Raw genomic sequence first — 18,325 nt, 5'->3', positions numbered from 1 at the left:
GTGACCCTCTGGCTAGATATACAGTATATTCATACAAATGCTTTGGGCATCTCTCCATTTTGTAATTGTCAATGTTAATTTCCCTCTTATGGGTCATCAAAGATTTGGCTCACGGCGCTTTAAATGTTTGGGGAATTTTGCTGGTTCTTCTGCTGTGGTATTAGTTGGTGACTCTAACCTTCCTGTTATTATCTTAACCATTGTTGTATCTATTACGTAAGCTAGGTTCATATTTCCGTTGTTTTGCATCAGTCACATGCGTTGCTTAACGCTTGTGACTGATGCGTTGTACAACAGATGACAAGAATAGAATTCATTGTCGGATTCCGTTGTAAAACGTGAGAGTGCGATCAGATGATTGTTCACAATAGCCGGCCGCCGGGTGATCAGTTGATCGCTCACAGAAGCCGGCCGCTGGGTGATCAGCTGATCGCTCATAGAAGCCGGCCACCGGGTGATCAGCTGATCGTTCGGCCGCCAAGAGAGAGCATGTGCAGCGGAATCAAAAGGATTCCGCTGCTCAAAAAACACGACATGCTGCGTTCCTGCCGCCCGACGGTCAGTCGTTCCATGACTGATCAGTCGGGCAGAGGAAGCAACGCAGCGTCATCAGTCACAATCCGCCGCTCATACAAGTATATGGGAACAACGGAATCCACCAAACGGATTCCGTTATTTACCAGAGCCGCGGATTGTGACTGATACAAATTGACGGAAATATGAACCTAGCCTTAAGCGGGCTTTACACGCTGCGATCTCGCTAGCGAGATCACAAGCGATCGTACCCGCCCCCGTCAGTTGTGCGACATGGGCATATCGCTGCCCGTGTCGCACAACCTCTCTTACCTCCGTCACACGCAAATACCTGCTCTGCGACGTCGCTCTGGCCAGCGAACTGCCTCCTTCCTAAAGGGGCGGGTCGTGCGGCGCCACTGCAACGTCACATGGCAGGCAGCCAATAGAAGCGGAGGGGCGGAGATGAGCGGGACATAAACATCCCGCCCACCTCCTCCTTCCGCATTGGCGGTGGAGGCAGGTAAGGAGATGTTCGTCGCTCCTGCGGTGTCACACATAGCGATGTGTGCTGCCGCAGGAACAAGGAACAACATCTCTAACATCCTGAAAACGAATTTTTGTTTCAGGACGACCTCTCCACGGCAAACGATTTTGCCCTCTTTTGCGATCGTTTAAGATCGCTCTTAAGTGTTACACGGTGCGATCTTGTTAATGACGCTGGATGTGCGTCACAAACAACGTGACCCCGACGATAATTCATTAACGATATCGTAGCGTGTAAAGCCCGCTTTAGTCTTCTTTCTCAAGTCTTTCATGCAGGGAGTCAAAAGGATTCTCCACAGTTTACACCTAGTAGATGTTTGAAGGATATGTCATCCAGTCCCTAGAGATTATAGTTTTTGCTACATCGCTCATTCATTATATAGCAGAATTTACCACCTTTTTGTTTTACATAACCTCTTTAATCTTCAGTTGGAAGTGGACTCTATTCTGTTTTAGATCACACTCCTATTTTTTTTTTCATTGTGGCTAGGCAACTGCTTGAAGCTTGGTTATAAATGGTACCTAAATGAGAACTCACTTTAGGAAACCTTTTGTGTCTCTGAATTTGGTATCTGACCATGTCGGGGACTTCACCTCTACCTGTATTAAATGAGAAGCTCTTAAGAATGTTTTAGGAGGTGTTCTTATCTCACACATCTCATGACTACTTAGGGAACGTGTTGAGATTGCTAGGCTTTCATCCCAAATTACTTTGCTAGGGTTTCAACACAATTGCAACTCGAAACTTTCTCTTTATACCAATTTATCCACTATTTGCAATGAACTGATTTCCATTTTGACCAGAAATCTAGATGTTTAAGGGAGTGCATCTAAAGTTGCTTGTATAACGTGGGTGACAAAAAGCAGTTTACCACTCCTATCGCCTTGCATTTGCGCTCCAGAGGAAAGAAGGTCCAGGATGCACAGGACATATTTTCTAAATTTAGGTGTTTTTTTTAACTTTTATCATTTTCTTTAAAATATCAAAGGTCATATTAGTAAGTAACCTTCAGATCAACTTCAGGATAAAATTAGGTCTTATATTTTCACACATAGGCACCCTCTCTTGCCCGACGAGGTCGTAAAAGGTCTTGAAGGCAACTCTACTCTAGTAGAGATGATGACACTGTTAAAGAGACAATACCTTCTCGTGGAAGCTAGGCTTAAAAAATTGTTTTGTCCCTTAAAAGTTAAATGGCAAAATGATGTATACACCATAACTGACAATGTATGGAAAGAAATAGAACAAGATATCCCAAAGGTTTCTGTTAGTGAGTCACATAGACTCTCGCACCTATTTTAAATATATAGAGTATGGATGACAACTTTTTTACTGTTTGAAATGGGCCTCAAGCAAGATTCCATATGCTGGAAATGTAAAATGCTAAATGCAAACTTAATAATTTAATGTGGAACTGTCCTCGTCTTTGGAGATTTTGGAAAGATGTGCTGGATCTCTCTAGATCCTAATGTTAGCATTCTTGGATACCCAGCTGAAATCCCTGTAAATGAGAGCCATCGACTAGCCATCTCACGAATATTATATCAAGCTTGGAAACGTATACCTGCTTATTGGAAGAACGTTGGGACCCCTTCGATTTGGGAGATAATAGTATCCATAAATACGAAATATACATCTTGGGCAATATGTGTATCAAAAATGAGGAATATTAAAATTTGAGGATATTTGGCTCCTTGACTAGACAGTCCAGATGTAGCCTCTCTGACCTTAACATGGTCAAGAACACCGCTACGTGTGTTCTGATGATGCCTGTAGGGTTGGATACCAGGTTTATGGTTCCCTATTATCTATTTTTCAAGCTTCCCTATTATCTATTTTTCAAGCTATGCTTTTCCTTGAATGGTCAAAGGTGCTCTGCCATTATAAGAGCGCTTGTGGTCTTAGTTTTAGATTTTATAGCTGTTGAGTACTCTATTATTGTATTATATTTATACTAATCTGTGACTGCAATAGATTGATAGCATTGCTTTGATAGATGGATATTTATGTCATGTTTGCAATAGTGTCTGGTTTTGGGGATAAGATAGACATGGGAGGAGGAAGGCAGAAAGGAGGGTACATAAGTGTCAGAAATCAGAAGTCTAATTAAAAAAAAAAAGAAAAAGAGAGAAAACTTGGAAAAAGTCATGCCTCTGATGGCCAGACAGACAGATTTTTCAAATGTTTCTCACATCAACTTGGACTTTTTTTTTCTTGTCAGGGTATACCTATAGTTAAAACACCACTACTAAACTACTCTCATAAAAATGTTTTATTCAATTTATTCAAATTGAATAAAACATTTTTATGAGAGTAGTTTAGTAGTGGTGTTTTGATATAATTACTACCTCAATACTAACCTTTGTGGTTTTGGTATACCTATAGTTACTATGGAAGTTTATTACCCCTCAAAGCTTATATTACAGTCCTTCCTAAGCATGGGAAGGACCCCTCCCATTGTTGTAAGTACTGCAGAATTTCCTTAATTAAACTGTATGCCAAAATGATATAATCTACGCTAATCGTCTTTTTAGGGTGATTGATCAAGAACAGGTGGCGTTTGTGGCTTGCCGAGAGGCTAGAGACAATATTATCGAAACCACCACCAGTATTGAGTGATCCTGACAGCCTCGGTTGTCCTTGTGCATTCTATCAAATGATGCTGCTGTAATTCTAACGGGTGCGAGCGGTGAGTGCACCCACTGAGCAACAGCACACAGAATAGCTGAGGTGCGTGACTATAGCTCATGTCAGGTTTTCACCAGAGTCTCTGATGGTGAGGATGGATTTGGCTACAGGTAGAAACAAGGTGCCACTGAAGGAGACTTGGTGCTGTGACAGCTGACCCCAGGGATATGGATACTGACAGTCTCTGATGAGGCAGGTGCAGCTGGGACAACTAACATGGCAGGCTCAGCTGCTATGGAACGATGTGGCAGGAGCGGCAGGTACGGCAGGTTTGGCCAATAGAGTACGATGCAGCAACGACGGCCAGTACAGCAGGTTTAGTATATATGGTATGATGCAGCAGCGGCCGGTACAGAAGTTTGGCCGATATGTTACGATGCAGCAACAACAGCTGGGACTACGAAACAGACAGGTGTCAGTAACACAACAGCAGCACATAGGAAAGGGATCTGAACAACTACCAATGCTTCTCTAGGATTAGACCAGACACCTTCCATAAGGGAGGGTACCTTTAATACTTGGTACCTCTCATCCATAGGCTGAGAGGAACTTCCAGGGTAGGGCATGCTAGCCCTTTAAGAAAAGGTGTGCACACCCTAAGAGAGCTCCCAGGAGGCTTGAGTAGCATGCACAGGCCCTTGGAGTCGGGGCAGGGACCAGGGATGGGGCAACCAGCGCTAAGCAGCCGGGTTGGTGAGTGTCCAGCAGAAGAGACGCAAGTCATTGCGGGGATGCTGGTAAGAGTGTTACAGCTGTAAAGGCCTTAGGGTGCACCAGGAGTTCTTACTTCAAATAGAAACATGTTACATACAATTTTAGCTATGTGTTCTGAAACTACATTTCACTATCATATATTGGAATTAAGATGATTCAAGAGTAATCAAATCTTTATAGTACCAACTTTCTCCACCTCCTTTAAAAAACTGAATCAGACCTTGAAAAGTGTAACTAAATCCAATTTTCATGGTTTGGATGAATAAATGCCATAAAAATGGATATCTTACCTTGTCGTCTTTACTTTTGTTTAAGACTACCCTGATCTGTATACCTCCATATTTTTTCTCTCAATTTACAATTAATATTGGTCAGTTTAATTGGTATAATAATATGAATAATAATAAGAATAATAAGAATATTATAAGCAACCCTATCTCACAGTATACTATGCAATAAAAAACTCTCAGTTGAAACCAGTCTACCAGATTTCTTTTTCTATCAATACATTGGGAACATGCATCCTAGATCTATTTAACCATAAATTAGCTAAGAAATGTGTTGAATTAGAATTATTGAAAGCTAAACAAGACCCCTTAACAATTCTGTGGAATGTAGTGCATACTCGTCCTGCATTGAATACCATTTCGCATCTCAGCAGAAAACGTGTTCATTTTTATGATCATTCCAAAGTATCACTAAATCTTATGTCTCTTCCAGGGCGCCTCACCACCATATATAATAACCTAGTATTTCCAGCTGACCACAACATTTTTTTCCTTGACACTCCTGTAAACCCACATCCTATTGTTTATATCTTTGTGTTCTCTTTTGTGCTCAGGCTTATCCACACCTTATTTTCAAATACTTATCTACTTTAAAATCCATGGCTCTTGTATAGGCATTTAGGAAACATTAGAAAATCTCTTTTTCCCAAAGTCACATTTAAAAGTAACCTGTCCCCCCCCCCTCTCCTCCCCTCATACAAACCCTTCTCCCCCTCCTGTCCCCTCAATCTCTCTCCTCTCACAGTCCTCCTCCCCCTGTTTTCAATCCCCAACTCCCCCCTCCCTCAACCCGCCTCCCCCCTCCATACCTCTCCTCCTTCACACTTCTCCCCCCCTCCCCACCTCTCCCTCCTCCACCCTCCCCCCCTTTTTTTTTTCTTTCTCTCTCTCTCTCCCTCCCTCCCCTCTTCCTCCTATCTCCATACTCCTCTATTCTTTCCCTTATTTATGCATGTTATATGTTATGCAGCAAGGTAATTGACAAATTTAAGCTGTTGGACTGCAGGAGCCGCTCAAGTCCTTGTTTGAGGACACCCCCGTACCAAGTACATTATCTAGCCACGTTGGTTCACCCTAGTCGTTGCTAGGGAAAATCTCTCCTGGTCACACTATTGGACCAGTTCTTGTCCGCTGCGTAAGTGCAGCCGATTGTTCGCATTCAAGGGTACGTTCACCCAAGTTCTACTGTAGGTTAAGTTCTTGACATACTTCATTTAGTCTAGCAAGTGATATCTTTCAATGGCTTTAAAATTAATGACATGGAATGTTAGGGGACTGGGCACTGCCAGGAAAAGGGCGGCAGTATTTGCACATATCAAAAGATCCAAAGCTCAGAACGTATGTTTACAAGAGACCCACTTATTGTTTGAGACCACTAGAGTGCTCCAGAAGCCTTGGGTTCAATGGTCAGCCCATTCTGTTCATTCCTCATATTCTAGGGGAGTATCAGTGCTAATCCACAAAACATTGCGCTGGGACCCGGGTAGGATTATAAAGGATACTGATGGGAGACATGTATTTATCCAAGCTCACATTGATGGGGTAATGATAGTGATCCTAGCCATATACATCCCCCTGTGATGGGAATTTCGATACTGTATGAGGCGGCTAAGTTTGCCTCGCAATTCCCACAAGCTCTGGTGCTCTGCATGGGGGACTTTAACTTGATCAATAACCCAGGATTGGATAGATTCAGCGCCGACAGATCTCGATCTCTCATACAATACAAACCAGACTGAGCGCATTCCTACAGGAGGTGGGATGGCTGACATGTGGCGGTTCTATAATCCAGTATTGAGAGAGTACACATGTTATACTCCAGGGAAAAATTATTTATCTAGGATTGACTACATCTGTGGGAATGAGAGAGCCTGTGCTCATATACAAATGGTATGCCACTTGCCCAGATCAGTATCAGACCACTCCCTGGTATTTGTCGGCATTAAATGGGAGGGATGTAAATCACACAGATTGTCACGGAAAATTAACCCTTGGTGGCTTTCACTTTTCGGAACCAATGATCGGATTCCTGACCAAATTATGGCATATACTGAGACGAATTCCTTAGAGGAAAATCACTTGGCCTATTGGGACGCACTTAAAGCGTATTTGAGGGGATGCTGTCACTCCTCCATCTCATATATTAAGAAACAGGCGGCCAGAGAGGAGGAGGAATTGGCCACTCAAAATAGAACACTAGAACATAGATTTACTTCGGACCCGTCTGAGGAAAACAGAACTCAATGGTTACAAGCCGGGAGGAAATATCTTTTATATTTACAGGATAAGGCCAAGAGACATGTCTTCTTCACGAACCAGAGGTATTTCGAGCAAGGGAACCAATCTAGTAGCCTACTAGCGTTCTTGGTGCACCAGTCCAATAGCTCACCTGCGGTCCTTAAGATTAGAGACCCTAATGGCAAACCAGTTACTTCCGTCAATGACATTCTGGAAGTGTTCTTGGAATTTTATAGGAACCTATATGAGTCCAGACTGACCATGTCGAGGGAGGAGATTGCTGATTAGCTGCGAGGTCTGGAGCTTCCCAGATTGACTTTGGTCCAGAGATCGGCCTTGGATGAGCCCATTAGTATGGAGGAGATGGTGGAAGCGATGGGGGCCCTTAATAAAGGTAGGGCGTCTGGTCCTGACGGACTCCCGATTGAAATATTTAGCAAATATCAAAGGGGGGCTTGCTCCAGCCCTCCTGGAAACGGTTGAGGCTTTGTTCCGAATGGGACGGTTGCCTGACTCTTTCTATGAGGCAACCATCCTTCTGCTACTGAAACCAGACAAGGACCGATTGGATTGCGGCTTGTACAGGCCGATCTCTTTGTTGAACTCCGACTATAAAATTCTTACCAAAATATTTGCAACTAGACTTAACAAAGTGATCTCCTCCATAATACATGAAGACCAGTCGGGATTCATTCCGGGTAGGAGTACCTCAGATAACCTGAGGAGGGCGCAGGTGATCTTACAGATGGGTACCAAGTTAGAGGAGGATTGGGCTCTGGTCTCATTGGATGCAGCCAAGGCCTTTGATTCTATAGAATGGCCATACCTGCTGGAGGTGCTGCGGGCATTTGGTTTCGGCAACGAATTCATCAGATAGATTGAGATTATATATAAAGCACCGTCTGCTAACATCCAGGTGGGTGGCGGGGTGTCAGAAACTTTTTCCCTGGGGAGCAGAACCAGACAGGGATGCCCCCTATCCCCTCTCCTGTTTGCCCTGGCCATGGAGCTGTTGGCGGTGCGCATTCGGGCGGACCCAATTTACCAAGGAGTGAAGCACTGAAAGGGAGATGAACGCCTGTCTCTGTACGCAGACGACTTGTTATTGTTTGCATCTAATCCGGATTCCTCCATCCCAAGGGCTGTGGAGCTTATTGACCGATTCGGGGAGTTCTCGGGTCTGGCAATAAACTGGTCAAAGTCGTACCTCCTCTTTTTGTCCCGGGACAGAGAGGACACGGTGAACACTTACATATGTAGGATTCCGGTGGTTGATCACTTCAAATACCTGGGGATTATACTGACAAAAAGCCCTTCGGAGATGATAGCAAGAAATATCGCCCCTCTCTTATCACACCTCGGGGAGAAATTTAATAGATGGAGCCAGCTCCCGCTTTCAGTGGCGGGAAGGATTAACCTTCTCAAAATGATAGTACAACCAAAGTGTCTCTACATTACCCAGCATGTATTTGTGCAGATTCCCCGCTCCTTCTTTCGGACCCTGGACTCCTTAATGATTTCCTTTGTCTGGGGCGCTTCCAGATCGAAAGTCCAATTGGCCACATTACAAAGGCCTAAAGATCTGGGGGGTATGGCCCTTCCTGATCTTTATATATACTACCTGGCCGGACAACTGAAATATCTGGGTCAATGGACACTACCTGGGGTGATGGGTTCTCCGGAGGGATTTTTGGCAGAGTTCACGGGTGTGGATCTCCTATGGCCCCTATTGAGAGATTACAAGAGAGCCCCTGAGGGTCATATCCTCCCGATACACAAACTGGGGGCCAGGATTTGGAAGGAGGCTAAAGCCATATTCGGATTCCATGATGTACCAATTGAGACCCCCTTATGGGGTAACCTGGACCTTCCGCACTTTTGTGGGTTGCCGGGCTTTGGTGAGTGGAGGAATCGTGCAATAGTCTCCCTGAGCTCAATTGTCCGTGATGGTGAACTCCGTCCTTTTGCGCAACTGCAAGCTGAATTCGAGTTGCCAGAATCCCATGGGTTTCAGTACCTCCAGATCAGGCACGCCTTTCGGGCTCAGTTCTCTGGTCGTGGGGTTAGATTCTCTTCCTTACCAATCATTGGAATTATCAGATCACAAGGCCCTGGCGGTCTTATCTCCAAACTATATTCCTCTCTCATTCGGGCCAAAACCATGAATAACCCTCTTTTCTGATGTAGTTTGGGACGACATCGTTGAATCCCACACTTTGGTCTCTCCTGCAATTAATAACAGACTGATCCAATTATACATAATACACCAGAGTTATATCACTCCCCAGAGACTGAAAAAGATGAACAACTTGGTGGGGGAGTGTTGTCCGAGGTGTGGGAGAGACGGTGCAGATTTCTGGCACATGATATGGGAATGCCGGATCATTCATTCTTATTGGGGCGAGGTTATAGCGGCTCTTTCCTCCATACTTGAAAAACCGGTCCCTATGAGCCCGATTCTGTGCCTATTTGATGTGGTAGATGTACACTCTTGGTCCCAAGATGAGAATCTCTTATTAAAAAAGGTCCTGTTTTTGGCCCGGAAGGGCATTATACTAAATTGGATGAGTACTCATCCCCCATCTAGGGCCTCTTGGATTGCACTGGTAAATGCTATAATTTCGCTAGAACAATTTGTATTTAAGACGAGACGTTCTTTAAATAAATTTGACAAAATATGGGGCAGATGGTTGCGTTCGCCCTTGACTGGGGGCTCACCCGGTTCCCTGGCTAACAACCTACAGACACTGCTGTCGTAGTAATAATTTGCTACCATACCAGTGATACGGGAGGGGAAATCTATAGATCATAAGGTTATGTATCAACAGTGTGACGCAGTCCCCGACACCAAGTTTGCATATTCCTTGTCAATATGGGTTCTTTACCCCATGTTAGATATAACGTGTGAGCAGACACATCTGAAGTATCTACTGTTCAATGCCATCCTAAGAGTACAGGATGTTGAATTGATTATTGATGTATTATCGCTTTAGATATTAACCAATATTTACCCATATCCTGACTGTACAACTTGTTGATTTGATTTCTGATGTAATGTCATACTTAACCATCAATAAAACGAGTTAAAAAAAAAAAGTAACCTGTCACCAGATTTGTCACCTGTAAGCTGCGGCCACCACCAGTAAGCTCTTATATGCTGTATTCTAGAATGCTGTACATAAGAGCCCAGGCCACTCTGTATAACATAAAAAACCCTTTTATTATACTCACCTGCGGGGCGGTCCGGGCTGATGAGTGTTGCTGGTCTCGGTACGGAGCTTCCTATATTCTTGCGATTACCATCCTCCTTCCCTGATGTGTAGATGATGCAGCCTATATCAGCCATACAGGGTCCTCTATTGTGCACAGTTCTCTCTGCCCTGATGTGGGCAGAGCAAAGAACTGTAATGCTCAGGCACAGGGCAAAGTCAAAGACTGCCTGCACATACGCACTACAATACTTTGATCTGCCCTCAGCAGGGCAGAGAGAAGTGTGCATAATGGAGGACACTGTGGATGACGTAGAATGCATCATCCACACGAAAGAAACAACTTATTCAGCTCACCCCAATGACTGCGCTCCAGGACTAAGGCTACTTTCACACTTGCGTTGAACGGCAGCCGTTGCGTTGCGTTGTGTGACAGATGCAACGGATGTGTTGCATTTGTGGCACAACGAATGCAACGGATCGTACAAAGCAACGGAATCTTTTTTTTTTTTTCTTTCGTTTTACCTGCGGCAGACTATTGTGAACGATCAGCTCATTGCTCACAGCAGCTGGTCGCCGGGTGATCAGCTGATCGTTCGGCCGCCAAGAATGTGTGAGGGGGCGGAGTGCGGGGGGAGGAGTGCGGGGTGGGTGGAGCCGAGCGGGACCATGGCGCTGAGGACGTCAGTGCAGCGAGGAATGCAAGGCTGGGGACAGATGAGTGTGTGTGTGCGCATGTGTACATGTGGAGTGGAGTGTGGGAGGGGGCGGAGCTGAGCGGGAAAGTGTCGGGCTCCCTGCACATGTAGCCAGGGGAAATAACGGGTAACTAGGCAAAGCGCATTGCTTAGTAACCCGATGTTTACCCTGGTTACGTGTGCAGGGAGCCAGAGAGAGCATGCGCAGCGAAATCCTACAGATTGCGCTGCTCAAAAAACGCTACATGCAGCGTTCCCTCCGCCCGACGCGTCAAAATAACAACGCTGCATCGTGCAGCGGATGCAACGCAAGACCATCCATTGCTATCCGTAGCTAATAGAAGTCTATGAGGAATATAACGGTTTCCTGCAACGGTTACCGTAATTCCTCAAGGCTGCAGATAGCAACGGAAACCGTCCAACGCAAGTGTGAAAGTAGCCTTAGCAGGGTGCACGCGGTCCACTGGACAGGCAGGTCCAGAATGTGAAGTCAGAAGGAGAGGGAGGAAGGACCCAGCACCAATTCCAAAATAATAAAATCCAAAAACTTTATTGGGTCATTTAAAAACTATATTACAAAAAGTTCCATGATGAACGCCAAAGCATGGGTGCTTGACGCATTTTGGACTAGATAAATAAAAACACAGTCCTTAACCATAAGCCGCTTATTTATCTAGTCTGAAACGCGTCAAGCATCCATGCTTTGGCGTTCATCATGGAACTTTTTGCAATATAGTTTTTAAATGACCCAATAAAGTTTTTGGATTTTATTATTTTGAAATCATCCACACAAAGCAGGCAAGGAGGATGGTGATCGCAAGAAGATAGGAGGCGCTGGACTGACACGAGCGACGCCCATCGGACCAGACCACCCCGTAGGCAAGTACACTAAAAACTGTTTTTTTTAATGGTATACAGATCAGCTTGGTTACCTATTCACAGTATTAGGCTATCACGCATTACTTTTTTTTACTGCTTTTTCTTCTGCTCCCAAAATCTGATTACTTGGCAGTAAAAAATCTGCAGCCAAATTGAAAATTTTCCTGCCTTTTTTGCTGCTTTTCTTAATGCTTATTTCTTGTTGCGTTTTTAAGAATTCCAAACTTCAGCTTGCTAGCACTTTGCAAGAAAAGGGCATTGTGTACTTCACACATTCACAGTCTGCAGCTCATATGGACACGTGACTATGGGGACACCATTTCATCTCACTCTCAGAAAACCCGTTTAAGTTAGTGAGAGAGTAGGATTTAAAGCGTGCAGTTATTGAGAAAGCAGAGATTTGGTAGCTTTAATGCACCTGGCCACTCCACTCTGTAACTTTCAGTAGTCTGGCATTTCATGGCCAAGTTATTCTGGTTCCTAAATACTCACACTTTTTTTTCCTTTTTACAATAAAATAACTCAATTTACCATGGGATATTTAGGAGTGAAGAAATTTCATTAATTGACTTGTAACAATGGTAATATTTTACAAGTGCAGCTCAATAAATTAGAATATCAAAAAGTTAATTTATTTCAGTAACAATACAAAAAGGGAAACACATACGGTATATTATATAGAGTTATTACACACAAATTGATCTATTTCAAGTATTTATTTCTGTTAATGTTGATGATTATGGCTTACAGCCAATGAAAACCCCAAAAGTCATTTTCTCAGAAAATTAGAATAATTACCACAAAACACCTGCAAAGTCTTCCTAAGTGTTTAAAATGGTCCATTAGTCAGGTTCAGTAGGCTACACAATAATGGGGAAGACTTCTGACTTGACAGACGTACAGAAGGCCGTCATTGGCACACTCCACAAGGAGGGTAAGCCAATAAAAAGATTGCTAAAGAAATTGGCTGTTCACAGAGTACTGTATCCAAGCATATTAATCGAAAGTTGAGTGGAAGGAAAGAGTGTGGTAGAAAAAGGTGCACAAGCAATAGGGATAACCACAGTCTTGATAGGATTGTTAAGAAAAGGCCATTCAAAATTTTGGGGGTGATTCACAAGCAGTTGACTGCTGCTGGAATTAGTGCTTCAGGAGCCACCACCCACAGATGTATCCAAGACATGGGTTACAACTGTCGCATTCCTTGTGTCAAGCCATTCATGACCAATAAGACAACACCAGAAGCGTCTTACCTAAGCCAAGGAGAAAAAGAACTGGACTGTTGCTCAGTGGTCCAAGGTGTTGTTTTCAGATGAAAGTAAATTTTGCATTTCATTTGGAAATCAAGGTCCCAGAGTCTGGAGGAAGAGTGGAGAGGCCACATTCCAAGCTGCTTGAGGTCTAGTGTGAAGTTACCACAATCAGTGATGGTTTGGGAAGCCATGTCATCTGCTGCTGTTGGTCCACTGTTTTATCAACACAAAAGTTAGCGCAACTGTCTACCAGGAAATTTTAGAGCACTTCGATACTTCCCTTTACCAACAAGCTTTTTGGACATGGAAATTTCATTTTCCAGCAGGACATGGCACCTGTCCACACTGTTAAAAGTACGAATACCTTGTATCCCTGGGCTTGATTGGCCAGCAAACTCACCTGACCTAAACCGCATAGAGAATCTATGAACTATTGTCAAGAGGAAGATGAGAGACGCCAGACCCAACAATGCAGATGAGCTGAAGGCTGCTATCAAAGCAATCTGGGCTTCCATAACACCTCAGCAGTACTACAGGCTAATCACATCCATGCCACACCGCATTGATGCAGTAATTCATGCAAAAGGAGCCCGAACCAAGTAGTGAGTGCATTTACTGTACAGACGTTTCAGTAGGCCAACATTTCTGAGTTTAAAATCATTTTTTTCAGTTGGTCTTATATAATATTCTAATTTTCTGAGATAATGACTTTTGGCTTTTCATTGGCTGTAGCCATAATCATCAACATTAGCAGAAATAAACATTTGAAATAGATCACTGTGTGCAATGACTATACAGACTGTATAATACAATATGTGTTTCCCTTTTTGTATTGAATTACTGAAATAAATTAACTTTTTGATGATATTCTAATTTATTGAGATGCACTTGTATTAGAGTAGCATGCCTGAGTTCAGCAAGCTCTTTAGAAATATGTTTTAGTTTTGTACCCCCCTTTCCAGATAAAAACATCTGAGGGGATATCAAAAACGACATCCAAATGTCTTCTCCCAAGATGGTCCCTAAGCAGTACAAAGCTCGCAATATGGAATATGTATCACAAAGCATGGTTAATCTAATGAACTGTGAGTATATGGTAATGTTTAATATTCCTCCTCATAGCTCCTCACCCTGATATATGGAAGCCCTTTGATTTAGAACGTAAATCACAAGGTTAAAATATGTATAGTAATACAGCCTCCTTTACTGTGCAGATTACAAAAACGCTCATAACCCTTTGTCATTGATTGATTAAAGTTCACTGGAACAAAGGTGAGGAGATATTCCACCCATATTCATTATAATTAAGAGAAAAATTTTCCTAAGCCTTTGTGCCCATCTCAGCCTTTGGCTGCTCCTTGGGTTTGTAGTCTGTTCAAAATGGTTCTTTCATATCTTTAAGTTCAGCTTATAATAAAGCAGGAGATGCAGAGCTCATATTATTATACAGGACCTTGTTTTCAATCAGTATTTTGATGTAAAAAGCTCATTAAATGTCATCTTGACATAGAAAACCTGTAGTCTTTCTTCCCTCCTTCCCACCCACTTTATTCACTAGTTACAAGTTATTTAAATGTTTCAAGACACATGGTGGGTGGACCCGGACTTTAAAAGTTTGGATCCGCGCAGGTTCAAAAGAACCCAGGTGCTTGCACTGGAGTTCTCAGGCAACTCAGGGTAACAATCCGGGTCCAGCCACCTGGGAAGGAAAAAAAAAAAAAAAGCGATTTATACTTACCGGACCCCACGCAGCTGTAACTTTGCTTCTGGGTCTGCTTTTTGTGTTCATTTCTTTTCACTTACATATTAGTGATGGAGGGGTCTCCATTGCTAATCTAGGGCTTAGTATCATCTGTGGGCTGTTATTAACACCTTATTACTGATTTCCACCACACCAAGACAATCGTAAAAAAATAGGATTGTCGCAACTAATAGATGCGACAATCCTGGGCGGCTGCAGGCTATTTTTAGGCTGGGGGGAGCCTAATAAGCATGGGTCTCAGAATACCAGCTCCAGCTGTCGGCTTTATCATGGTTGGGTTTCAAAATTCGGGGGACCACACACCATTTTTTAAAATGATTTAAATTAATTTAAATAATTAAAAAAAGCCGCATGCAGTTCTTCTAATTTTGATACACAGCCAAGATAAGCGCATGGTTGGTGGCTGCAGCCTGTAACTGTATGCTTTATCAGTGCCGGGTATCATACGGGGGACATGACACCAATTTTTTTTATTTTTACACCACTATAGACGCAGACAGCACATCTGATTGAAAGCAGTCAGATACGCTGTCACAGAGGCTGGGGGAGCGTCTGACTGTAAACAGAGAAGTGGGGGACTGCCGGTGGGTGGGGGAAGCAGTGCATGTGCATGAGGGTAATAAGTGGCCCAGGAAGTAGAGTGAGCGAACTTTGAAGTAGTTACAGCCACGTAGAGACCTGTAAGTATAGCGCACTTGCGATAATCCACCTAATCTTTCTACCATCATTTTTAAGTGCCTGATTCGGGTCCCCATAGACTTATATGGAGACCGGCTTCTGCCAGATATCCGGGATCAATTCCGGGTCCGAACCGTTTATTTTTTTCTTTTTCTTTTTAAACCCAGTTTGACCCACCGATCCTGGGTATCAGGATTCACCTATTTGCAGTTACAGAGTGAATGCAGAAATTTAACCCAAGCTCAGGAAACATCTTTAAACGGATTGTCTGACCACAATATATTCAAGGGATGAGTCATCAATAACATATTGGCTGGTTTTTGCTCAAGATAGGTCATCAATGTGTTGTGTCCGGACAACCCCTTTAAAGACTGTATAATGGATACATCTGAGATTTTTTTTTCAATGGATGTATGAAATTGTGTGACGCTGGTACTATAGCCATTTAACAGTAATGTGTCATCTGTGCTATAAACACAAGATGATCTACAACATTCTTCTTTCTTGTTAGTCAACTTAGCTTGTCATGATTAACAATTGTTTGCATATACAAAGAGTGCACATACAGGCTGTGCCTATTTCTAGAATGTATAAATAGATAAAAGTACTATTCATTGAGTAAATGTCTCAGAGCGGGCAAACTGTGCCAGGCATGTGTCATCCCGCTGCAATTTATAAATACCAATTCTGCTGTTTCTAGCACAATCCTTCCTTCACTTAACGTGCAGTACAGCAGTAGGAACAAACGCAGGTATATACTATGTGAGACGGGAGTCGGGCTGGCACAATGGATTCAAACATCTGCGGTTCTTCTCGTACGTCAAATATGTGGTGTGTGTAAAGCATTTCAGCATCGCTTTAATAAAATGTCTACAAGAACCTTTGTAAAACTAAATGTTACTATTTAGAATACATTCACGCATTTCCGATTTGCTGCAGAAAATTTCCCCAGCAAATCCAGAGGGAGCAGCAGGGAACTTTCTAAGGGTTATTTTCGCATTTTTTTGTTTTTTTGCAGAATTTTTATTTTAGTTTTTCATGCCATAAAATATGTAGCAAAACAACCCACCACCATTCCCTAAATGTTTGCTGTTGGGAATTGTCTATAACAAAACAACCAAACACCATTAACCCACTAAGCTGGGGTCACACTAAACGACAGCGACGTCGCTGTTACGTCACCATTTTCTGTGACGTAGCAGCGACCTTGTAAGTCGCTGTTATGATCGCTGCTTAGCTGTCAAACACAGCAGCCGAAGCAGCGATCATAACGACACGCGTCGCTGTGCTGCAACATGTGCAGAGAGCAGGGAGCCGCGCACACTGAGCGCTGGCTCCCTGCTCTCCTAGCTACAGTACACATCGGGTTAATTACACGATGTGTACTGCAGCTACATGTGCAGAGAGCAGGAGTCGGGGCTGGCAGCGTGAGAGCAGCGGAGGCTGGTAACGAAGGTAAATATCGGGTAACCACCTTGGTTACCCGATGTTTACCTTGGTTACAGCTTACCGCAGCTGCCAGATGCCGGCTCCTGCTCCCTGCTCGCTTCATTTCGTCGCTCTCTCGCTGTCACACACAGCGATCTGTGCGTCACAGCGGGAGAGCGACGACCAAAAAATGAAGCTGGACATTCAGCAATGAGCGGCAACCTCACAGCAGGGGCCAGCTCGTTGCTGGATGTCACACACAGCGACAGCGACGGGACGTCGCTGCAACGTCACAGAAAATGGTGACGTAGCAGCGACGTCGTTGTCGCTGTGTGTGACACCACCTTTACAGGCTGGTGGGATTGCAAGTCTTATACCCTGACAGTCTCTGCACACAGGCTCTCCAGCAATCATGTCATTACATGAGACCACTGCAAATTGAAATGGTTTGTTATATGATATAAAGTTGGACAGATACAAGAGGGGCAGGGAAAGAGAGTACAACTTTTGTTTTAATTTTGATTCAGGAAATTTGCAAGTAATCTGTGACAGTTAGGATTTGCTGCAGATTTTAAAATTCCCAATAATTCCCATGGGAAAATATGCAATCAATTTGTGACATTATGTCAAACATATTTTCTGTGAATTTAAAACATCCGCGCTGGAGTTCAACATATATTAAAATAATTACAGTACATCAGTACAAATGTGATAAATATAATAAAAATATTAATATATATATATATATATATATATATATATATATATATATATATATATTTTACACACACACATACACACACAGCCAATTTTGCAAGTTTTCAGCTATATTTCGTAGGAAAATGCAGCTGTATAAATAAAATAGCGCTCCATGCTTGCCTCACCACAGCAGCTTTGAGCTGATGGTAATAGCCAAGCAGGGTGGACTATTAAAGGGAACCTGTCAGGTCCAATATGCACCCAGAACCACGAGCAGTTCTGGGTGCATATTATTAATCCCTGCCTAACCGTCCCTGTATACACTAGCATAGAAAAAGGGATCTTTAGAACAAGTATTTCTAAAGATCTTTTATCGTATGCTAACGAGCGCAGGGACTAGTCCCCTGGGCATTAGTTCCCCTGGCTAGTCGGCCCTATTAGCATATTAGTATGCCCACAGGGGTGTACTAACATGTTAATGAATATGCAGCATCAGAGGATGATCTCAGTCACCTCTCCGCTGCCATACGCTGGATTTCGGCTCAGTGCGTATGACCCCGGAGTTTCAGTCATGCGCACTATGAAGCCAGGTGTACGGTTCCTGGCTTCAAACTGAAGTAGTGCACATGAACGAAAGTCCGGGGTCATGCGCACTGAGCTGAAATCCAGCATCGGGCGGCGATGGCCGCGAAGAGGTGAGATCATCCTCTGACGCTGCGCATCATTAGCATG

Source organism: Anomaloglossus baeobatrachus, chromosome 1 (genome assembly GCF_048569485.1).
Source record: "Anomaloglossus baeobatrachus isolate aAnoBae1 chromosome 1, aAnoBae1.hap1, whole genome shotgun sequence".
Taxonomy (NCBI): domain Eukaryota; kingdom Metazoa; phylum Chordata; class Amphibia; order Anura; family Aromobatidae; genus Anomaloglossus; species Anomaloglossus baeobatrachus.
Note: the sequence above shows the minus strand (reverse complement) of the source record.